General features: G+C 29.5%; 2 protein-coding genes across 2 annotated transcripts in view; one reads left to right on the forward strand and one right to left on the reverse strand.

Annotated features, from left to right (window-relative positions):
• LOC126748126 (phosphopentomutase-like) overlaps positions 1–797 on the reverse strand; it is a 45,383-nt gene extending 44,586 nt beyond the window's left edge. Inside the window, exon 1 of the mRNA XM_050457152.1 lies at positions 770–797. The gene's annotated coding sequence lies outside the window, so the exon portion shown is untranslated. The remainder of the gene's footprint in view (positions 1–769) is intronic.
• Positions 798–14,319: 13,522 nt separating this feature from the next.
• LOC126748763 (octopamine receptor Oamb) overlaps positions 14,320–23,549 on the forward strand; it is a 207,612-nt gene continuing 198,382 nt past the window's right edge. The window contains exon 1 of the mRNA XM_050458204.1: positions 14,320–14,595. The gene's annotated coding sequence lies outside the window, so the exon portion shown is untranslated. The remainder of the gene's footprint in view (positions 14,596–23,549) is intronic.

The following is a 23,549-nucleotide window of genomic DNA, read 5'->3' on the forward strand; positions in this document are numbered from 1 at the left end:
ATGTCAGTAACTGATAAAGAGCTGGATTTTTGTTTAAGACAAATGGAAAGAAGTGCTCATAAATAAGATGCATACGAAAAAGTGACATAACCTATAAGTTGCGCGGTTGACAAATAAATAATATTTTATCGTTTCTTTAGGGTTTTAGTACATTCAGTTTAATTATAGTGTTAATTCACTTAAACTTTGAAAAAGCGAGCAATTATAATCATAGGTTTTCAATTACTGGAACAAGGGGTAGAGAATACCACTGTCCAAAGGCGCTCAAAAAGTTGATAAAAACAGTTTTTTATTTAAATAAAATAAAGCAGGGTGTTATAGGGAGTGAATATAACTTACCTCAGTTAGGACAGGCTATAACTGATTAAAAAAAAACTGGAATTTATTCAAGAAAAATGGAAAGAAGTGCACCTAAACTGCATACGAAAAAGTGACATAACCTATAAATTGCGCGGTTGACAAGAGTAACATTGCGTTAAGGCAGTGGGACAACTTATGAGCAAAGGTCATTAATGCGCGACTTATCGTATAAAAAACGACAAAGGGTTAATTAAATGCATTAGTACTAAAGTAAATTGAATAATAAAGTTTAATTATAGCGCTAATTTACGTAAAGTTTAAAAAATTGCCCAATTAATTATGGGTTTTCAATTGCTGGATCAAGGGGTAGAGAAGACCACTATCGAAAGGCGCTCAAAAAGTTGATAAAAACAGTTTTTTTATTTAAATAAAATAAAGCAGGGTTTTATAGGGAGTGAATATAACTTACCTCAGTTAGGACAGGCTGTTACTGGTTAATGAAAACCTGGATTTTTCTCTAGAAAAATGGAAAAATAGCACATAAACAACATGTGAAAAAGTGACATAACCTATAATTTGCGCGGTTGACAAATAAATAATATTTCGCTAATGAACAGGGACAACTTAGGAACAAAATTATTAATGCTCGTCTTATCGCGTAAAAAAATAAAAAAGGGTAATTAAATGCCCAAAAATACTGCATTATAAGATCATATTAATACACAGAACCATTAATCATAAGCGATAAGTCACCTTTACACATTTTTTAATTTGCAATTTATTTCATGGTTTCAGAAGTCTCCACCCTTATTGTTAAGCCCTTCATGTCATTAGCTATCACTGCTAAAGAAAATTAAGTTTAATTAAGAATGTTAATTTACTTAGCAATAATTATATATGTAATTACTAGAACCAGGGGTGGTGCTCCCCGTTAGCTAATCCCACTGCCCAAAGGCGCGCATATACAAACTGTTTTTTATTCATATAAAGTAAAACAGGGTTTTATAGGGAGTATATATAACTTACCTCAGTTAGAACAGGATGTAACTGGATTTCTTTAACAGAAAGGGACAAAAGTGCACATAAGCAGCATACGAAAAACTGACATAACCTAAAATTTCCGCTGTTGACAAGTAAGCACGTTGGCGCACAGAGACAACTTAAGAGTAAAAGACAATAATGCGCATTTTATCATGTAAAAACTTAAATGGAGTAAATATAACTTACGTCAATTAGAACAGGCTATAACTGGTAATTAAATCGGAGTTTTCTCAAGAAAAAAGGGAAAAACGTGCATACAAACAAGATACGAAAAAGTGACATAACCTAACATTTCTTCGGTTGACAAGTAAAAACTATAAGCCATTATTCAAATTCAATTCATGATTCAAAGTCTGTGAATCTGTTCATCAGTTAATTGGTGCATTCAAATATATTTAAGAGTTTTAATTTACTAAAAACCATCAAAATGTCAATAAAACAATATCAATACGATCAGTTAGTTGCGGAACTTCAAATGCTGGAACAAGGGATGCTGCCTCCGGTACTGGCACGCACTGGGCAAGGGCGAAAGAAGATCCAGGCGATGCTCGATTTGCTTATGATAATGAAAGATGAGGAGAGAGATGAAAGAGAGGGACGTACCACTCCAGTCCCTAAGATATACAGGAAACTGGATATTTTGGTAGCGCACATGGCGAAAATAAGGAAGGAGTTTGAAGCAATGAACGAAGATCTGGATGATTGCATTGCTGCTTATGATCGTCTTCGTGCTGCACGATTATCGCGATATGGGCGATATTAGACGATAATCGTTAATGGATGGTTCAATATAAGTTCTATGTAATTATTTATTAAAATAAACGTAATGTGCAATAGAGGTTTTTTTTATTTTGATTTATTAAGTTCAGGAGATAGGCGGGTGTAATAAATGTGTAATGATTTTGACGAATATATTTTAATGCGTTTTGCTTATAAAAAAAAAGAGTTTAAGCTAAACCAGTCATCATATAAGAGATGGAATATTATATAATTTAAAAAAAGTTAAGTTTTGCAAATGCCAAAAAATACCAACTATAACAATGGAATAATTTCTTCCATATGGGGTCTGAGTGCAGCATTTTGAAAACCTATTTATTGATGGTATCAAAAATGTAATTTCACCATTAGATTAGTTGGACAAAAGTAGCTGAAGAAGCTAGAGTATCATCTCAGAGCATTTACTCTATTCTATTTTAAGCATTTTTCGAGCTTTTGGTAAAGCCTTAATAAACGCTATCTGGAAGGGAGTAAGTGCTATATTTATGAATTTTGTTTCAGCGAATTTTATTTTGGTGCAAAACCAGGCAGTTCATTGATTCAGTTTTGTACTGTCTTGTACTCTCTGAATTTTTTGACAAAAAATAAAGCGAAAAGTCCAAAATCTTTAGCTCTCTTTCTTTCTCCCCTAATTATCTGAAAGAAATATATAATTATGGACTAATTTCAGGCAGTAGATCAAGTCATTCGTTTAATTCTCTTTGATATTTTCAAGAGGTAAGAAGAAGACAAAAGGGTTCTATGCTTTTAAGCACAGTTCTCTCTGTCTGTCTCTCTCCCTCAAGTGCCTGGAAGAAATATTTAATTATTAACTAATTCGAGGCAGTAGATCAAGTTATTTTTTTAACCCTCTTTGATATTTCCAAGAGATAAGAAGAAGACAAAGGATTTTATGCTTTTAAGCACAGTTTTCTCTGTTTCTCTCTCAAGTGCCTTGAAGAAATATATAATTATTGACTAATTTCAGGCAGTAGATCAAGTCATTCCTTTAATTCTCTTTGATATTTCCAGGGGGTAAGAAGAAGACAAAAGGGTTCTATGCTTTTAGGCACAGTTCTCTTTGTCTCTCTCTCTCAAGTGCATGGAAGAAATATATAATTATTGACTAATTCCAGGCAGTAGATCAAGTTATTTTTTTAACCCTCTTTGATATTTTCAAGAGGTAAGAAGAAGACAAAGGGGTTCTATGCTTTTAAGCATAGTTCTCTCTGTCTCTCTCTCTTAATTTCCTTGAAAAAATATATAATTATTGACTAATTCCAGGCAGTAGATCAAGTAATTCCTTTAATTCTTCTTTAATATTTTCAAGAGGTAAGAAGAAGAAAAAAGGGTTCTATGCTTTTAGGCACAGTTCTCTTTGTCTCTCTCTCTCTCTCTCTCAAGTGCCTGGAAGAAATATATAATTATTGACTAATTCGAGGCAGTAGATCAAGTCATTCCTTTAATTCTCTTTGATATTTTCAAGAGGTAGGAAGAAGACAAAAGGGTTCTATGCTTTTAAGCACAGTTCTCTCTGTCTCTCTCTCTCAAGTGCCTGAAAGAAATAAATAATTATTGACTAATTCCAGGCAGTAGATCAAATAATTCCTTTAATACTCTGTGATATTTCCAGGAGGTAAGAAGAAGACGCAAGGCTCTATGCTTTTAGGCACAGTTCTCTCGGTCTCTCAAGTACCTGGAAGAAATATATAATTATTGACTAATTCCAGGCAGTAGATCAAGTAATTCCTTTAATTCTTCTTTAATATTTCCAAGAGGTAAGAAGAAAACAAAAGGTTCTATGCTTTTAAGCACAGTTCTCTTTGTCTCTCCCTCTCAAGTGCCTGGAAGAAATATGTAATTATTGACTAATTTCAGACAGTAGATCAAGTCAGTCCTTTAATTCTCTTTAATATTTTCAAGAGGTAAGAAAAAGACAAAGGGGTTCTATGCTTTTAAGCACAGTTCTCTCTGTCTCTCTCTCAAGTGCCTTAAAGAAATATATTATATACTCTTTGATACTTCTAGGAGGTAAGAAGAAGACGCAAGGCTCTATGCTTCTAAGCACAGTTCACTCTGTCTCTTTCTTTCAAGTGCCTGAAAGAAATAAATAATTATTGACTTATTCCAGGCAGTAGATCAAGTAATTCGTTTAATACTCTTTGATATTTCCAAGAGGTAAGAAGAAGACCACAGGTTCTATGCTTTTAAGCACAGTTCTCTTTGTCTCTCTCTCTCAAGTGCCTGAAAGAAATAAATAATTATTGACTAATTCCAGGCAGTAGATCAAGTCATTCCTTTAATTCTCTTTAATATTTTCAAGAGGTAAGAAGAAGACGAAGGGGTTCTATGCTTTTAAGCACAGTTCTCTCTGTCTCTCTCTCAAGTGCCTTGAAGAAATATATAATTATTGACTAATTCCAGGCAGTAGATCAAATAATTCCTTTGATACTCTGTGATATTTCCAGGAGGTAAGAAGAAGACGCAAGGCTCTATGCTTTTAGGCACAGTTCTTTTGGTCTCTCAAGTGCCTGGAAGAAATAAATAATTATTGACTAATTCGAGGCTGTAGATCAAGTCATTCCTTTAATTCTTCTTTAATATTTTTAAGAGGTAAGAAGAAGAAAAAAGGGTTCTATGCTTTTAGGCACAGTTCTCTCTGTCTCTCTCTCTCTCTCTCTCTCAAGTGCCTGAAAGAAATAAATAATTATTGACTAATTCGAGGCAGTAGATCAAGTCATTCCTTTAATTCTCTTTAATATTTCCAAGAGGTAAGAAGAAGACAAAAATGTTCTATGCTTTTAATCACAGTTCTCTCGTTTTCTCTCTCTCTCTTAAGTGCCTGGAAGAAATAAATAATTATTGACTAATTCGAGGCAGTAGATCAAGTCATTCTTCTAATAATCTTTGATATTTCCAAGAGGTAAGAAGAAGACAAAAGGGTTTTATGCTTTTAAACACAGTTTTCTCTTGCTTGTTGTTCTCTCTTGTGCCTGGAAGAAATAAATAATTATTGACTAATTCAAGGCAGTAGATCAAGTCATTCCTTTAATTCTTCTTTAATATTTTCAAGAGGTAAGAAGAAGAAAAAAGGGTTCTATGCTTTTAGGCACAATTCTCTCTGTCTCTCTTTCTCTCTCTCTCAAGTGCCTGAAAGAAATATATAATTATTAACTAATTCGAGGCAGTAGATCAAGTCATTCTTCTAATAATCTTTGATATTTCCAGGAGGTAAGAAGAAGACAAATGATTCTATGCTTTTAAGCACAGTTCTCTCTGTCTTTCAAGTGCCTGGACGAAATATATAATTATTGACTAATTTCAGGCAGTAGATCAAGTCATTCATTTAATTCTTCTTTAATATTTTCAAGAGGTAAGAAGAAGAAGACAAAAGAGTTCTATGCTTTTAAGCACAGTTCTCTCTGTCTCTCTCTCAAGTGCCTTGAAGAAATATATAATTATTGACTAATTCCAGGCAGTAGATCAAGTAATTCGTTTAATACTCTTTGATATATCCAGCAGGTAAGAAGAAGAAAAAATGGTTCTATGCTTTTAAGCACAGTTCTTTCTGTCTCTCTCTCTCTCTCTCTCAATTGCCTTGAAAAAATATATAATTATTGACTAATTCCAGGCAGTAGATCAAATAATTCCTTTAATACTCTGTAATATTTCCAGGAGGTAAGAAGAAGACGCAAGGCTCTATGCTTTTAGGCACAGTTCTCTCTGTCTCTTTCTCTCTCTCTCTCTCTCTCTCTCTCTCAAGTGCCTGAAAGAAATAAATAATTATTGACTAATTCGAGGCAGTAGATCAAGTCATTCTTCTAATAATCTTTGATATTTCCAAGAGGTAAGAAGAAGACAAAAGGGTTTTATGCTTTTAAACACAGTTTTCTCTTGCTTGTTGTTCTCTCTTGTGCCTGGAAGAAATAAATAATTATTGACTAATTCAAGGCAGTAGATCAAGTCATTCCTTTAATTCTTCTTTAATATTTTCAAGAGGTAAGAAGAAGAAAAAAGGGTTCTATGCTTTTAGGCACAATTCTCTCTGTCTCTCTTTCTCTCTCTCTCAAGTGCCTGAAAGAAATATATAATTATTAACTAATTCGAGGCAGTAGATCAAGTCATTCTTCTAATAATCTTTGATATTTCCAGGAGGTAAGAAGAAGACAAATGATTCTATGCTTTTAAGCACAGTTCTCTCTGTCTTTCAAGTGCCTGGACGAAATATATAATTATTGACTAATTTCAGGCAGTAGATCAAGTCATTCATTTAATTCTTCTTTAATATTTTCAAGAGGTAAGAAGAAGAAGACAAAAGAGTTCTATGCTTTTAAGCACAGTTCTCTCTGTCTCTCTCTCAAGTGCCTTGAAGAAATATATAATTATTGACTAATTCCAGGCAGTAGATCAAGTAATTCGTTTAATACTCTTTGATATATCCAGCAGGTAAGAAGAAGAAAAAATGGTTCTATGCTTTTAAGCACAGTTCTTTCTGTCTCTCTCTCTCTCTCTCTCAATTGCCTTGAAAAAATATATAATTATTGACTAATTCCAGGCAGTAGATCAAATAATTCCTTTAATACTCTGTAATATTTCCAGGAGGCAAGAAGAAGACGCAAGGCTCTATGCTTTTAGGCACAGTTCTCTCTGTCTCTTTCTCTCTCTCTCTCTCTCTCTCTCTCTCAAGTGCCTGAAAGAAATAAATAATTATTGACTAATTCGAGGCAGTAGATCAAGTCATTCTTCTAATAATTTTTGATATTTCCAAGAGGTAAGAAGAAGACAAAAGGGTTTTATGCTTTTAAGCACAGTTTTCTCTTGCTTGTTGTTCTCTCTTGTGCCTGGAAGAAATAAATAATTATTGACTAATTCAAGGCAGTAGATCAAGTCATTCCTTTAATTCTTCTTTAATATTTTCAAGAGGTAAGAAGAAGAAAAAGGGTTCTATGCTCTTAGGCACAGTTCTCTTTGTCTCTCTCTCTCAAGTGTCTGGAAGAAATATAAAATTATTGACTAATTCTAGGCAGTAGATCAAGTCATTCTTCTAATAATCTTTGATATTTCCAAGAGGTAAGAAGAATACAAAAGGGTTTATGCTTTTAGGCACAGTTCTCTCTGTCTCTCTCTCTTTCAAGTGCCTGGAAGAAATAAATAATTATTGACTAATTCGAGGCAGTAGATCAAGTAATTCCTTTAATTCTTCTTTAATATTTTCAAGAGGTAAGAAGAAGAAAAAAGGGTTCTATGCTTTTAGGCACAGTTCTCTCTGTCTCTCTCTCTCTCTCTCTCTCAAGTGCCTGAAAGAAATAAATAATTATTGACTAATTCGAGGCAGTAGATCAAGTCATTTCTTTAATTCTTCTTTAATATTTTCAAGAGGTAAGAAGAAGAAAAAAGGGTTCTATGCTCTTAGGCACAGTTCTCTTTGTCTCTCTCTCTCAAGTGTCTGGAAGAAATATATAATTATTAACTAATTCGAGGCAGTAGATCAAGTCATTCTTCTAATAATCTTTGATATTTCCAGGAGGTAAGAAGAAGACAAATGATTCTATGCTTTTAAGCACGGTTCTCTCTGTCTCTCAAGTGCCTGGACGAAATATATAATTATTGACTAATTTGAGGCAGTAGATCAAGTCATTCATTTAATTCTTCTTTAATATTTTCAAGAGGTAAGAAGAAGAAGACAAAAGAGTTCTATGCTTTTAAGCACAGTTCTCTCTGTCTCTCTCTCAAGTGCCTTGAAGAAATATATAATTATTGACTAATTCCAGGCAGTAGATCAAGTAATTCGTTTAATACTCTTTGATATATCCAGCAGGTAAGAAGAAGAGAAGAGGGGTTTAGGCTTTTAGGCACAGTTCTCTCTGTCTCTCTCTTTCTCAAGTGCCTGGAAGAAATATATACTTATTCTCTTTAATATTTCCAAGAGATAAGAAGAAGACAAAACGGTTCTATGCTTTTAGGCACAGTTCTCTCTCTCTCTCTCTCTCTCTCTTTCTCAAGTGCCTGGACGAAATATATAATTATTGACTAATTCCAGGCAGTTGATTGAGTCACTTCTAAAAAATTCTCGTTTATATTATTTTATGAAATATTTGTGCAAAAGTGTTAAAAATTTGAAATACCCTGGTTAGCGGTAAAAAGACAAGGAAAACGATGGCTGCACAAGTCAAGAAAATAAGTCAGGTCAACTCAAAGGTGACAGCTGACATGTAAAGTTATTGAGTTCATTAGTATAGAGCACATTAGTTACATAGAGAATACTGGTTACATGCTTTGTCAAAATTATAAAAGCTTACGCACATGTTAACTTCAAAGTTTATTTTTGAAGAAGCGACCCCAGGTTTTTTAATGTGCAAGCTGTTCATTATTACATTCAACTTTTCAATGCAAATAAAGTAAAACATTTTGAATTTCTTAGAGTGTGATGACTGATGAAGTTACCTCAGATAAGTAACAAACAATGTGACTCAATCAGGTGGTCATAAGTTGGTTATAGATCTGGCTAAAGCCTTTGACACGATTCCACATAACCAGTTGCTAAAGATACTTGAGGAAAAGTCTAATGGAGGGATAGTAAACCTCTTACTATCCCTCCATTAGAGCTAAAAAGAATGGAGGGATAGTAAGAGTAAAAGGAGGGATAGATTAGGGCTAAAAAGAACTGGAAAAATATCAGTATTAAAATCGAGTCTTATGCTGAAGAGCTGAGGACACAGGTCTTATGTTTTCAGGTAAAGATTGGAGTGAGTCTTGGACTAATGTTATTGATGGACTTAGGGTAGGGATCATTCAAAACTAAGACAATCTATATAGCTCTTTCTTTGGCTAGTGCTTTTCATTTTCTATTATACATTTATTAATTTTTTATATAGCTAAATAATGGGGTCATATTTATCATAATTATCTATTAGAAAATACCCTATAAAAGATGCTTATTATAATTTTTATAAGAAATTGACGAAACTTTACTAACTAATTTTAATCCACTTTACATCAAATATTAGTACAATATCCGTATTGGAGACGTCTTTTCCAGATCGCATGTCGATTTTTCAAAGCGCACTAAATTTATGGATATTGAAGGCGATATTCTTGGTAATGCTTTTAGAATAAAAGGAATAGAATTAAGTTTATTGCTAATATTCAGGCTATCTTGGGAATTTATAAAAGAATTAACGAATACATTTTCGGAAAAAATCCTCTTATAATAGTTTAGTAATAAAAATTATCTAAATGAGTTATAAGTATCAAACAAAATTACATTTTTAAAAAGTTAACTTTTATTTAAAATTTTTTAAATATTATTATTATTATTATTATTCTAATTTAAAAGAGAAAAAAAAATTACCTTTAAATTGATTAATTGAAAAATTTAATTAAAAAAAAATTCTTTTGTTAAATATTAAACTTCAATTGCTAAATTCATTAGAGACGAACGTTTTTTAATGATTACTTAATCCTTTGTACGAAGTTTATTTGTTAAGTTTTTTACCAGTTCAATTTTTAAACTTAATAAGTGTGAATATATTCGTTAAAAATTTACACAGTAAATTAAATAATTATTCAGAATTAAATTAGAAAGTTAGGAGACCTGAATTTTAAAATATTTGGGGTGATGACTCCTTAAACATTTTTGATGGATATAAAGCATAAATATAAAAATGTTTTTTTTATTATCAAAATTTTTTATTATTAAAAAATATTTTGTAACTATTTATGATTCCTTTTAAAGGATTTTTTTCGTATAGTTTGTTACGACTTAATTTGTGGCGTGAAAAAAAATGATATTGAGTGTTTTGGCAATCCTTGGGCAAGAGTTAAGTAAACAGCTTAGGATTTTTTACGCTGAATGTTTAAAATGCAAATAACTTAAAAACTGATAGAGTTACATGAAATAAACAAGAGTACCTTTTTTATTTAAAATTGAACTGCCTTTTAGATTTTTTAGTTGTTTTAGTCATAACTGGTTAGGCAAAAAAGATATGTTGTAATTTACCTAACAGGATGTAACTAACGCCCTAAAAAAATTTAAGAGACAAAAAAGTTTCATTTTTAGATGCTTTATTTAACCCTGTAATGCTACTTGGGGTACATTTGTACCTTATCATTAATCATATCTCAAGTTAAATGGAAGTGGGCGGGGGAACGAACGCCGACGTCTTATTAGTTTCAAGACGCGGCAAGTCAGTTCGCGTGCGACAATTGACATTGGCACACGCTTTTTTCGTAGCAGTTATCCCAGCGTAGCACGTATCCCAGTGTAGCAGTTTAGGTTAAATATACTCTGTGATTATTTCGCTTCTCAGTAGATTTTGGTGATTATTATTATATGAGTAAGTATCTTTTTTTTGAAAAATATTTCTAAAATATGTCTATAATACTTTGAAAATATTTTAGTTTTTTTTTTAAGTTATTATATTTTTCTTTGATTTTTAAGACCTAACAAAGCCTGAAGATGTCGGAGAAATTCATCGCATTCTCTATGAATCTGATTCAGACAGTTTTTCGGATGACAGCGAGGAGAAAGATGCCGTTATACCTGATTTTAGAGAGGAGCCAGAAGAGGATGAAATACGCGGCAATGAAATCAATCTTAATTCGTTTATTGCACCAGAACAGACTCAGGATACCCTTCTATCTATATCGGAAGATGACAATATACCATTGGCAGAAATACAGGCGATCAACAGAGATATGGTGGAAATTTTACCAGTGCCTACCAAATTAAGGGGTAAAAATGGGTATATGTGGTCAGGTAAGAATTCATTTCAAGGCGCATGTCATCGTACACCAAAACGAAATCTGGTTTTGCATTTACCTGGAAACAAAAACGAAGCAAAACATCGGGAACTGAAGCTTGGAAATTATGTTTTACTCAAGAAAATCTCGATAAAATTATCCAATATACTAATAACGAGATCCAAGTTCAACGATTGAAATATTCAAATAAGAACGATGACCAAGATATTGATGCACCTGTTATTACGCCAGTAGGTAAGAGACCCTCTTGGACTAAGGATACAAACAGCATTGAACTCCAAGCACTTTTCGGGCTATTTTATTATGCCGGTGTTATGAAAATGGCCGGAGTTTTGACCAAGTAACTATTTGATAAAGACACAGGAATCCCAATATTCGGTGCTACCATGCCCGAGGCACGTTTCAGGTTTTTGATAAACTGTCTTCGCTTTGATGATAAGCAGTCCAGAGCTGAAAGAAAAGAAACTGATAAGCTTGCAGCTTTTCGAGAGGTATTTGAGAGGTCAATCGTTAAAATGAAAAACCTATATACTCCTTCAGAATATATTACAATTGATGAACAATTGGTTGGTTTTAGAGGGCGATGTCCTTTTAAAATGTACATCCCTTCAAAGCCCAATAAATACGGAATCAAAATTGTGTTGTCCTGTGATGCCAAAACAGCTTTTGCATTTGATTGCTGAAATTTATATAGGAAAAGGTTCCACACCAACTGATGTTCCTGTAGCTCAGTATTACTGTAATAAGCTAACCAGTTCTGTCCAAGGAACAAATAGAAACTTGACGATGGATAACTGGTTTATTTCTATTGAGACCGCGAAACATCTTTTGGAGAGGAAAATTACCATTGTTGGTACTGTGAGAAGAAATAAAAAAGAAATTCCTGAGTCGTTTTTGGAACTCAAAGAAAGGAATCAAAATTGTGCCATGTTTTGCTACAGTGGACATCTGACACTGTTATCATACTGTCCACCCAAGAGTGCTAAAAAAGCAGTAATTATGCTTTCGACAATGCACGAAAAAGGTGATGAGCCATTAACGATCAAGTTACCAGAAATTATTCAATTTGATAATTCTACAAAAGGAGGAGTGGATATTTTAGACCAGTTGTGCCACACTTATCCTACTGGTAGAAAAACACGTCGCTGGCCATTATGTATGTTCTATAAGTTGTTGGATATTCTGGGATATAATTTAATGATTCTTTTGCGTGACTCTGATGAAGTGAATAAATAAATTGTAAAGCACAGGAGATAATACCTCAAGAAGCTTGCCCTTGACCTGGTCAGACCGCACATGATGAGTCGTTTGGAAGCTCCAACTTTGAGGCGCGAACTCCGTGAAACTATATGTAGGGTCCTCAAGATAACCACTTCAGAAGAAGTACCTACTAGGCTTACAAAAACAGTGGGTAGGTGTGTGCTTTGTCCCAGAAGAGAGGATCGAAAATCGAGAGTGAGCTGTGCTGTATGCAAAAAGTTCGTGTGTTTGCAACATCAAAAAAAAATATGCTCAGTGTGTGCCGCATAAACATTTTATTATGGATGTGCGTTAAAAGTGTTCTTAGAGACTCTCGTTTTTCTAAAATACGACGTGTTTTATTTGGGGTAGGGTTGTACCCCTGTGTAGTAAGTGTAGCATTCCAGGGTTAAAAGAAATATCATACTTACAAAAAATGTACCGGGCGATATTTTTTTACAAAAAACTCATCCGACTTAGCCAGTGGGCACGCCCCTGACATTTCTAGGCCAGATGTGAGAATTCCAAAAGGTACCTTATAAAGTGACTAACAAAATTTAAAGATTTCAACAAATTCGGTAAATGCGTTTATGAGATATTAATAAAAAATCGATTTAAAAAAAAAGTTTAACACCCTGTATCTCGGAAACGAAGCATTTCCGGACATATGTTTATATGAACTTTTTTACTTAAAATATGACAAGGAATCACCCCTTAAAATTAAAGTCATCACTTATGCTACACCCTGTATCTTATTATAGTCTTCAATAAATTCTAGTTGCGATCCTATAGGTTTGAAATCTTGAGTTTAGTTATGGGATGGGATCGAAGGAATAAAAACAAACGTCACTTTATGTACTGGCCAACGTTTCGCAATAATTTTATTGTTTCATCAGGGCCCTAAGGTAACAAAAAAGACACAATAAAAAAGGATTATTATATATAAACAAAATTTAACTTTTTGGGGTTATGTTGATACCACCAAAAAAGAAAAAAAAAACAGAAAAACAAAAGAAAAAAAAAAAAACAACAAAATCTTAGATTTGAATTAAAAAAAAAATTACACAACAAAAAAAAAATGATAAACTTGCTTACATAACAGTGTTTTTTCTTGTCATAAATAATCATGTTTACAGGACACACAGGTAACATAGAATATATAAAATATTATTTTTTTAACAAAAACGGTTTAAATTGATGGGTTACAATGATCTGTGATACAACCCATCAATTTAAACCGTTTTTGTTAAAAAAATAATATTTTATATATTCTATGTTACCTGTGTGTCCTGTAAACATGATTATTTATGACAAGCAAAATCACACTGTTATGTAAGCAATTTTATCATTTTTTTTTTGTTGTGTAATTTTTTTTTTAATTCAAATCTAAGATTTTGTTGTTTTTTTTTTTTTTTTTGTTTTTCTGTTTTTTTTTCTTTTTTGGTGGTATCAACATAACCCCAAAAAGTTAAATTTTGTTTATATATAATAATCCTTTTTTATTGTGTCTTTTTTGTTACCTTAGGGCCCTGATGAAGCAATAAAATTATTGCGAAACGTTGGCCAGTACATAAAGTGACGTTTGTTTTTATTCCTTTGATCCCATCCCACAACTAAACTCAAGATCTTATTATAGTCTCATTGTTTTTAGAATATAATTTTCTATCGAAATACGTAATCATATACCAACTGTCCCATTTAAAATACGAAAGTTAGTGTCACTTCCTGTTAAACCGGAAGTAATGAAAAATAATAGAATATGTCAAAAGATGCTGTTATAACTATTCTATCGATATATCAAATTTCAATTGTTTATCTTGAAAAGTAAAAAAGTAATTAAGTGTTCCCTTTTGCCTGTGTTACCCGGGTATAGCGGGCTATATGATAATTTCAAAAACATTTGTGTTGCTTGGCCCTTGCCAGTATGTGATAAAGTTAAAAAACAAACCATTTACTACTAGGGATTAAAACTTTAATTTTTTTAGTTCAAATCCAAAGTTTATTTTTAGACGCGCGACCCCTTTTTTTTTTCTTCTGATGCGCGGGGTGTTCAGTGTTACACTTAAATGTCCAAGGCAAAAGAAGTTGAAACTCCTTGACTTTCCCAAGTTTCAAATGAGGCTTCCCATGGCCCGCCTGCAACGCTGCACCCCGGGCTAAGGAGGAGGCGTCCTGCTCGTCCTGACCTGAAGTTTTCATTCAGTGTGTTTTCACCGCTCGCAGTACGCGCGCACTCCAAAACCTCCGCGCCAAAAATCGCTTTTTACCGTCAACGGCCGAATAAACTGACACGAAATTTCGGCACGTTTTATGATAAGGCGAATAAATGAAAAAACTTTTTGAAAAGTTCAAAAAATTCGCTTATTTTTTTAACAGTGTACGGTTTGATAAAGGTGTGACTAAACTGTAAATTTATTTGCCATTTGTTTGAGTCGTTTGTTTAAAGTAATTTAGGACTTAATGGTGATTTTTTTTCGCAACAAGACTGACTTAAAGGTACATTTTTATGACTTAAATACTGTTTCATTTATTCATCCACGTGCAACTTTACTCATTACGCTTTTAGTTTTGCAATAATTTGGAAAAAAAATTTAACAGTAAGCGTCTTAAACAATGCATAGAATAATTATTCATGGCATTCATTTTAGGAATTATTCCCTTTTTGAATAATAAGATGTGTGCTCATATACATACTATATATGTATGTAAATGTACACGTTTTCTAAAAATGCAAATATGACATAATCGCGAAATCAGCTCCTATGTTAAGTGGGTTAAAGTTAGTTAGGCAAAAGTCGCATTTAAATTTTCCCACAAATAACCGATGGTTTCGGAAAGTTCTTAAGTCCCATATATGTGCTGCTGAGCATCTTAATATGGGAGGAAGTGGGATGGAGGGGGCGATTAAACATCATTTTTACATTATTTTATTCAATTATAAATAATCGGGATGAAACAGTTATCGTTAAAATGATGTTTTACTGTGCAACATTATTTAAATATTTAACTTTCAATTTATTTATAACAATATTATATATTTTTAAATACCATCATTTTCTAATACATCATCCTATTTTTTAATACACGACATCTAATCGTTAAGAATTATTTTTAAAATTGAAATTTTATTTAAAAAAAATATTTTACAACAAATATATTGTTTTTTTTTATCGATTTTTATTCATTAATCGCTAACATTTTCTAATGATTTCTTAATACTTCTTAAAGATTTTATTAGTTAAATTTTCTTGCTAGACAGAATTTAGTTTCGTTTTAAAATAGTTTGTGGTTTCGTGTAGTATTATAATTTTGTCAAATGTCAATTTTCCAATTGTCCTCGTATTCGAAAATTTATTCGTTAATTCGCAAGTTTTTGCATCTTATTAATTTATTTTAGTCTATTTTTAAATGTATTAGATATTTATCTATAAATGTATTGAGAACTAAATTCTATTGATAAATTTAAAAAAAAAAATTAAAATATATTTGCAAATTTTCGAGCATATATATAAACCTTATTTACTGAATTCCTAGGCTAATTTATCTCATAAATTTATATATTAGCGATGAATATTTTTTAATTAAGATTTTATTCGTTAAGCCTGATATTAGTTGATTTTTGGAATAGTAATAATTACGAGAATAACATAATATTCATTAATGGCAACTATCTTGTAATGATTATTTGAAAATATTTTACAATAAAAATATAAATTTTTACTAAATTATCCACCAATTTAATAAAAAATATCTTTTTTAATTTTATTCGCTTAATTCCTAGGTTTATTCGTTAACTTAATTGTATTCATTGTTTATGAATATTTTCTAATGACGTCTTATTCCTTGGATTTTAAAATATTTTTTTATTTCAAGGACAATTATTTTAGATGAACATTAAAGCTTTTTTAAGTCAAAGAATTTTCCTGGTATTCTAAATTTTATTTGCTATAGACCATTTTTTTTTTATTCATTATTTTTTTTTAACTACATTTTTAAGTTTTGTCTGAGTCTAAGATTTTCTTTTGTAGTGGTTAATGCCCATTTTTTAAAATCTTATTTATAAATTTTTTTGTTTTATTATTAAATGTAAAAAAAATTACCATATATTATGAGAATATTAAGATCTTAATTTTATAAATTTTGTAAAACAAAAGAAAATTTTTCAGTACAATTCTAAAAATTATTTTTTTATTATAAATTTTATTCACTAAACTCTTAAATTTGTATTAACCACGAATAATTTTTAAATATTATTTCATTCCTCGCAAAGATTTTATTCGTTAAAAGTTTAAACATTAAACTAACAATCATTAAAAAAGTATTAAAAGAGTTGAATTTTACAATATTTTGCACTTTCATCGTTCCTTAAATAAAATTAATAAATTCTTAAGAATAAAGATAAAGAATATAGATTTAACAAAACAATTTTTGGGTATTGATTTATTCATTACATTTTTTTATTAATGACAAACATCTCAAACATTTTGCTAAATTATTTATTTATTTAACAAAAATTTACGTCTATTACAATTTTTTATTCACTTAATTCCTAGACTGATTTTTATAACCTAATTATACAGGGTGTCCGCTTATTAATGGTACATGGAAGAACCACAGACTCCTGATGTAAAAATATTACGATTTAACTATATTTACCTATATCCAAAAGTTGATATTAACTGAGATACAGGGGGTTAAACTTAGAACTTTTTTTTTTGTTTTTCCCCAATAACTTTAACAAAAGTAACTTTTTTTCACAAAAATTTGTAGTTAGGGGTTTTTTAGGTCAAGAAATTCATTTTTTTAACAAATTGAGTGTACAATGTAGGGGGCGCTGTCTGCGACATCTTTTTCTCTTTCATAAGGTCATAACTTTTTTATGCTTAACTGTTGCTCTTGCATAGGAAATTGGATGTACATTTGGACATATAGCAGCTGCTGCAGCTAGTGTAACTTTGATCCTCTTAAAGCTAGCGACTATCCTCTTTCCATGAAGATACTGTTTGCATGCTGTGCACTGAATTATTGCTTTAAAATCGTCGATTTTACATGCCTTATCGCACATTAACAATTTGATTCTATTCACTTGGATAACAATAGACCGATTTTAGTTCACTTCTTTAACTATCAAGTTTGGAACTTTTCACTACTAATAATTTTCAAACGGATTTTTTAGTAAAAGAATCAAATACTAGACACTTTTGGGCACAAGCTGATACCAGACACATATATCTATAAAACTTTTTTCCGACTTTAAATAATAAAAATATAAGAGCTCATACGAAACGCGTCTGTAGTACAACAGACACAATACAGTACTGTGTTATGTAATTTTTGTAGTTATTCACAAATATTTTCTAATGACTTCTTATTCCTTTTCAAAGATTTAATTCGTTAAATTTTTTCCGGTTTTATTTCTGGATTTATTAAAAGGTGGATAAAACTGGACTTTGAAATATTCTTGGTGTTATACTATGCATAATTAATTTTTTTTAAATAAATTTTTAAGGTTTGTCAAGTCTAAGAATTTTCTTCATATCCGTTAATAGAATTTTTAAAAAATCTTATTCATTATTGTTTTTTTTTAATATATAATAAATTGCCTAATAAAGGCATTATGGACGTTTATAAATCCCGTAAAAAATTAATTACAATTTTTTTTGGCAAATTTTCGAGAATGACTCTCACAGGGATTCTCATTTTATTATAAGCCTAATTCACTAAATTCCTGGGTTGATTTATTCCATAAATATATTCATTAACGCCGAATATTTTCTCCTAAATATTTAACTCTTCACATGGATTTTATTCATTATTATTATTAAGTGTTGTACTAGTTGATTTTTAGACTTAATAAGATCACATTGGGACATGAGAAAATTAAATAAAATATACAATTACATGGTTTTGTTTTTATTAAGAGAATTAAATTTTACCATATTTCTTCATAATATTAATTCTTGCTAAATAAACAATTATAGATTTAATAGTTTAATAGACATTCTAAAAAGTCTAAGAATTTTCCTCATATTTTAAAAATTATTTGTTATTGGCAATTTTCTTCATACTTATTCATTTTTTTTAATTAATTTTTAAATATTAAAAAAAACTATTTAAATATATTAAAAACCCAATTTTAAAAATTCTTTTATAAAAATAAATAAAATATATAATAAATATTCTTTTAAATAAAATATTCATTATTTCTAGACATTTTCGCTAACTATTTGCTTACACATTTACCGATTTCATTTTTTTTGGTTATTAAAGTGAGGTTAGCTGGAGGTGAGGAGGTGGTTGACAGAACTTCAGTAAATGCATAATTAAACGTCCCCCTGTATATCTAATTTGACGTATTTATTTTTTTTTTTTTTTTTTTTTAAGAAAGTTATTAAGGGTGGATCGTTTTGAAATGAAAGCACTGTATAATTTAAAATATGTGCAAATTTTTTAGCATAAATCCAAGGATTTTCTTTTTATTATAAACATTATTCACAGTTTTCTTCTAGATTGATTCATTGATTTAATTTATTCATTAATGACAGATATTTTGTGATGATTATTTATTCCTTTTCATGGACTTTATTCATATTTTTTTTACACAAGTTTGGAATGTATAAAAAAAATTTTTCTTGCAAATTTTAAGCATAAATCCAGAGAGTTACATTATTTATTTCATAGATTTATTCATTAACCACTAATATTTTTTAATCAATATTTAGTCCATCGCATTGATTTCATTGGTTAATTTAAATACTACTCGAATTTTTCGGCTCAATAAGTATATACAATTATGAGGTCACATTGAGACATGAAAAAATTGTATAAAATATGCAATATCATTTACTTTTTTTCTTAATTATATATGATTTATTGTAGATTATTTGTTAAAAGTTTATACAATAAATTAATAATTTTTCAAAATGTAAATAAAAACAGTTTTTGACTTTTGAATTGAAGACATTTGAATTTTAACATTTTTTATGATTTCATCGTTCCAAATAAAAATTGCAATTTCTTTTTATTTTTCAAAATTTATATAAATACAGACCATAGATTTAAGCATTTTTTAAATTGTTTATTGATTAGTTTATTTTTTATTGTATGAAAAATTTTTTCCAAATTTTTAAAATTATAAACCTTATTCACTAAATTCTTAGGCTGATTTATTTTATTAATTTATTCATTAATGACCAATATTTTTTACTAGTTGTTTAACCCTTTGCATGGATATTATTTGTTAAGTGTTCTTGATTTATTATTTGTTTGTGTATACTAATCCTTAAAAATTTGTACAATAAGAAATTAATTTTTTAAATTAAAAAGCTGTTGAGAGAACTGGATTTTGAAGTACTTTTTGAAATTATTATTTTTCTTGAGTTTTATTCGTTAAGTTTGTTACTGATTAATTTTTACTTATACAATTTCATGTCCTTTTAACTATATTATTATTCGTTTACAAAACAATACACTATTCCTTTTATTCATTCGACAACCGTTACCAACAACATCACCTTAGACTATTCATAAATTTAGTGCGCTTTGGAAAATCGACATGCGATCTAGAAGAGACGTTTCCAATACGGATATTTGATGTAAAGTGGATTATAATTATTAGTTAGTAGAATTTCATCAATTTTTTATTAAAATTAATATCAAGTTTCTTTGATAGGCTAGTTTCTAAAGGGTTTATGAGGGCAAACTCGTGTGAAATTTAATAATGTATCAGCGCCATCTGGTGAAACATAGTGAACCTTTTTTTATGTCAAACATTTATTCATTAAATCCCAAATTAAATTAGTCTAGTTTCAGGTATGGAGCCTTATTAAAGGCTAAACGTTTCGTTATTAAACTATTAAACTAATTAAAACACACAGCCAAGGAAGCGTTTTATTAAAAACGCTTCTTAACGGGATAAACTAGGATTTTTTTTTTATATCAAAATATTGCATAGGAAGGGAAAAATTCATGTTCATTATAAAAGCATGGTGTCGACGTACTTTGGAAGTTAAATCAGCATGATGTTGTCCCAGCCGCTTTAAAAATGGTTCAGACCATTAAAGAATAAATAAAAAATCAGGCATGGACATCAAAATTACATTTTGAATATTTTAGGAGTTTTGGATCTGAGATGGGGCTTATTCGCTTTTTTTTTGTCTTAGCACAGAATTTATTCATTTGTATTTACTATTTATGTTTCCCTACATAAACTAAGTTAAAAAAAAAAAATAAAATACTTTTTTATAGCTAATTTTTTACAGTTAATAATAATGACTTAATGAATAAACAAACATTAGAAGTTTAAGAAAATGCCTTATTAAGTTAAAACTTTTTAGATATTTTTTAATGAAACACAATAGAATTTTAACGAATAATTTTCTTAACTAAAAAAGAATAAAACATCGCAAAATTTACATGCTATGAAATGGTCATGTAACTTTAATTAATAAATACAATAATTTAACAAAAATCAGAATTATTCGTTAAATTATTGTATTTTTTTTATTAAGGCGAAATATAATCTTAACGAATAATTACCTCAAATAAAATAACATTCTAAATTGTTGATCATTCAAATATAATGGATAAATTCAATATTTTTACCCATATCAGGATTTAACGAAAATTCAATAAATATTTTGATTTAATTTGAATGAAACACACAATAGAATTTTAACGAATAATTTTCTAAAAAAAAAAAATCACTAAATGCTGGCCATATAAAGTTATTGAATAAATGCCATATTTTGATAATTATAAGAATTAATAAAATTTAACGTCCTTAGTGTTAAATGGAGGAAAACATGCGACGTTTAGAGCTTCAAATAAAACTGATTTTATTTCAGAAGAAATTCCGACGTTTTGGTCTTTATTTAGGCCATCATCAAGGCTAGAAATGACACGTTAAGTTTACAATAGTTTATTAATAAATACATGAAGAAATGCAAGACTTTTTAAGAATTAACATAATATAAGAGTTTTATAGAAAAATTGCCTTAAAAAAATTAAATAAATTAAACGTTACAGAATGCTAGTCGTCTAAATTTAATGAATAAATTTAATGTTTTTATTAATATCAGGATTTAAAGAAAACTAATAAATTAATGAAAACTTCTTCAAACGTTAAAATATTCTAAGTATTTTTTAATTTTTTTTTATTGGAGCAAAATAGAGTTTTCAAGAATAATTTCCTTAAAAAGAATTAAAAAAATAAAAAATCGCAAAATGCTGGTCGTTTGAATTTAACGAATAAATTTAATATTTTTATTAATATCTGGATTAAAAAAAAATCCATATTAACTTTTATTAAATTTGAATAAAATTTAAAATTCTTCAAACCTTAAAACATTTTAAGTATTTTTTTTATTTTTTTTTAATGGAGCAAAATAGAGTTCTAAGAATAATTTCCTTGAAAAGAATTTAAGCAAAGGAAACATCTCAAAACGTTGGTCATGTAAATTTAATGAATAAATTTATTATTTTTACCAATATCAGGATTTAAAAATCTAAAAACTAAATTAATAAAAAAATTAATTGTTTGTTTATAGATAATTTTTTACATTTAATAATGATATAATAAATATTTTATCAAAATATCAGAAGTTAAAACAAAATCCTTTACACACATTTTAGGTCATTTTTTATTTATTTGAGTAGGATTTTAACGAATAATTCCTTTAAAAGGAATAAAACAAAAAAAACATCACAGAAGCTAAATCATATAATTTTAATGAATAAATTCAATATTTTTACCAATATTACGATTTAAAGAAAATTTCTCATTAATTTTAATTAAACTTAAATGAAACGCAAAAGTCTTTGATCCAAGATCTCATATTTTACGTAATTTTTTAATGGAGCAAACTAGGATTTTAACAAATAATTATCTTAAAAATAATGAAACAAAGAAACAATCACAAAAGGGAGGTCATGTAATTTTAATGAATAAATACAATATTTCTAACAATATCCGAATATAAAAAAAATCGTTATTAAATTATGAATAGATTTCAATAAAACGCAAAATTCCTTAAAAGGTTTCACAATTTTTTTTATTTTAAAAATATCTTAGAATTAAAAGATAATTGAAGAAAAATGCTAAAATTATTTAAGTGCAGCAAATACGTTAAAGTTAAAAAATAAATCATAAATTTATGAAGTTATTGAATAAATTCCAAAAAAATTGTAAAATAAAGTATGTCGTTGTAATTGAAATTTCTCACAAAAAAAATATTTTAATGAATGAATTTTCCCTGGGAATAATTTGAGATAAAATTAAAGCAAATATCTTTAATTTGAACGCGATTTTAACGAATAAATTACTCTGAGGTATAAGGAATGTATCCTGCTGATAATCTATTATTAAATATGCATTAATTAAAATATTTATGGCTATTATAAGAAGGATATTTTAGGTATATAACAAGGAGATTTGAATAATTGTGCTCCAAGATATTCCTGTAATGGAAATAACTTTAACCAAAAATTGCAACCATAGACACTTTACGCCAGTTTTCTCACTCCCTCACCTAATTACTAACCCTAATAAAAAAGAAGGAAATAATCGATGAAACTTTAAATTTAAAAAAGAAACTAGCGAACTTTGACTTTATTTCTATCTCACTTTTTATGTCTAAAGCCTCAAATCAGGAAACTTTACGGAAAGTTAATATTAGCCGACGCGAAGCCACGAAGTTTTTAGTAACGGTAAAACTCAGTTGAGTTTAGGAGATCCAGAGGGGAGTATCCATAACAATAACAAACATTGAGTAATGGCTACGAAATGGAAAATATCAGTTTACCTTAGACCAGTTATTTTTAGCAATTTTATGGATTTTCTTAACTGTGCAAGAACCTTTCCCTCAATAATTCACTTATTTACCGGATTTCGCTATTTTGGAAACAGCTGTCGGACCTCAGGGTTATCTAAAGGGCGGACAGACCCGAACGTACCCATCTCATATTTAAGAACGCCTTCGTGACTTTAACTTGAAATATTTTCATTTTATTGATTTAATAATTAATTGTGGTTTATACGTTAAAAATATATACTTGGCACGTAAACAACCATATAGTTCCCCCTTCTCTAGATTCTTTAAAATCCTTTTTAGGATCAAAGCACTTTTCAAAGGTTATAGGAAAAATTAAAACTATTTATTAATTTTTTCGGTTTTACTAAATGTGAAAGTCCGCCCACATTACATTATGCAAAATTTCGTCTCGTATATTATAACAGAATGCGGGAAGATAATTTATCTCCGCTTTAAACGGTTTTTGTAACCGAAAACGTGTAAATATGACTTAAAACGTGTTACACGATACGGAAAATTGGCAAAAATTGCAATATGCAGGTAAAAACTGTATTTAAAAAATTTATACTTTTCTTGTTTTTATTCATTAGACATCACCTCGGATAAAACGACCATTGCTTATTCTTTGATATTAATGCA

This window comes from Anthonomus grandis, chromosome 22, assembly GCF_022605725.1.
Source record: "Anthonomus grandis grandis chromosome 22, icAntGran1.3, whole genome shotgun sequence".
In the NCBI taxonomy this organism is placed as follows: domain Eukaryota; kingdom Metazoa; phylum Arthropoda; class Insecta; order Coleoptera; family Curculionidae; genus Anthonomus; species Anthonomus grandis.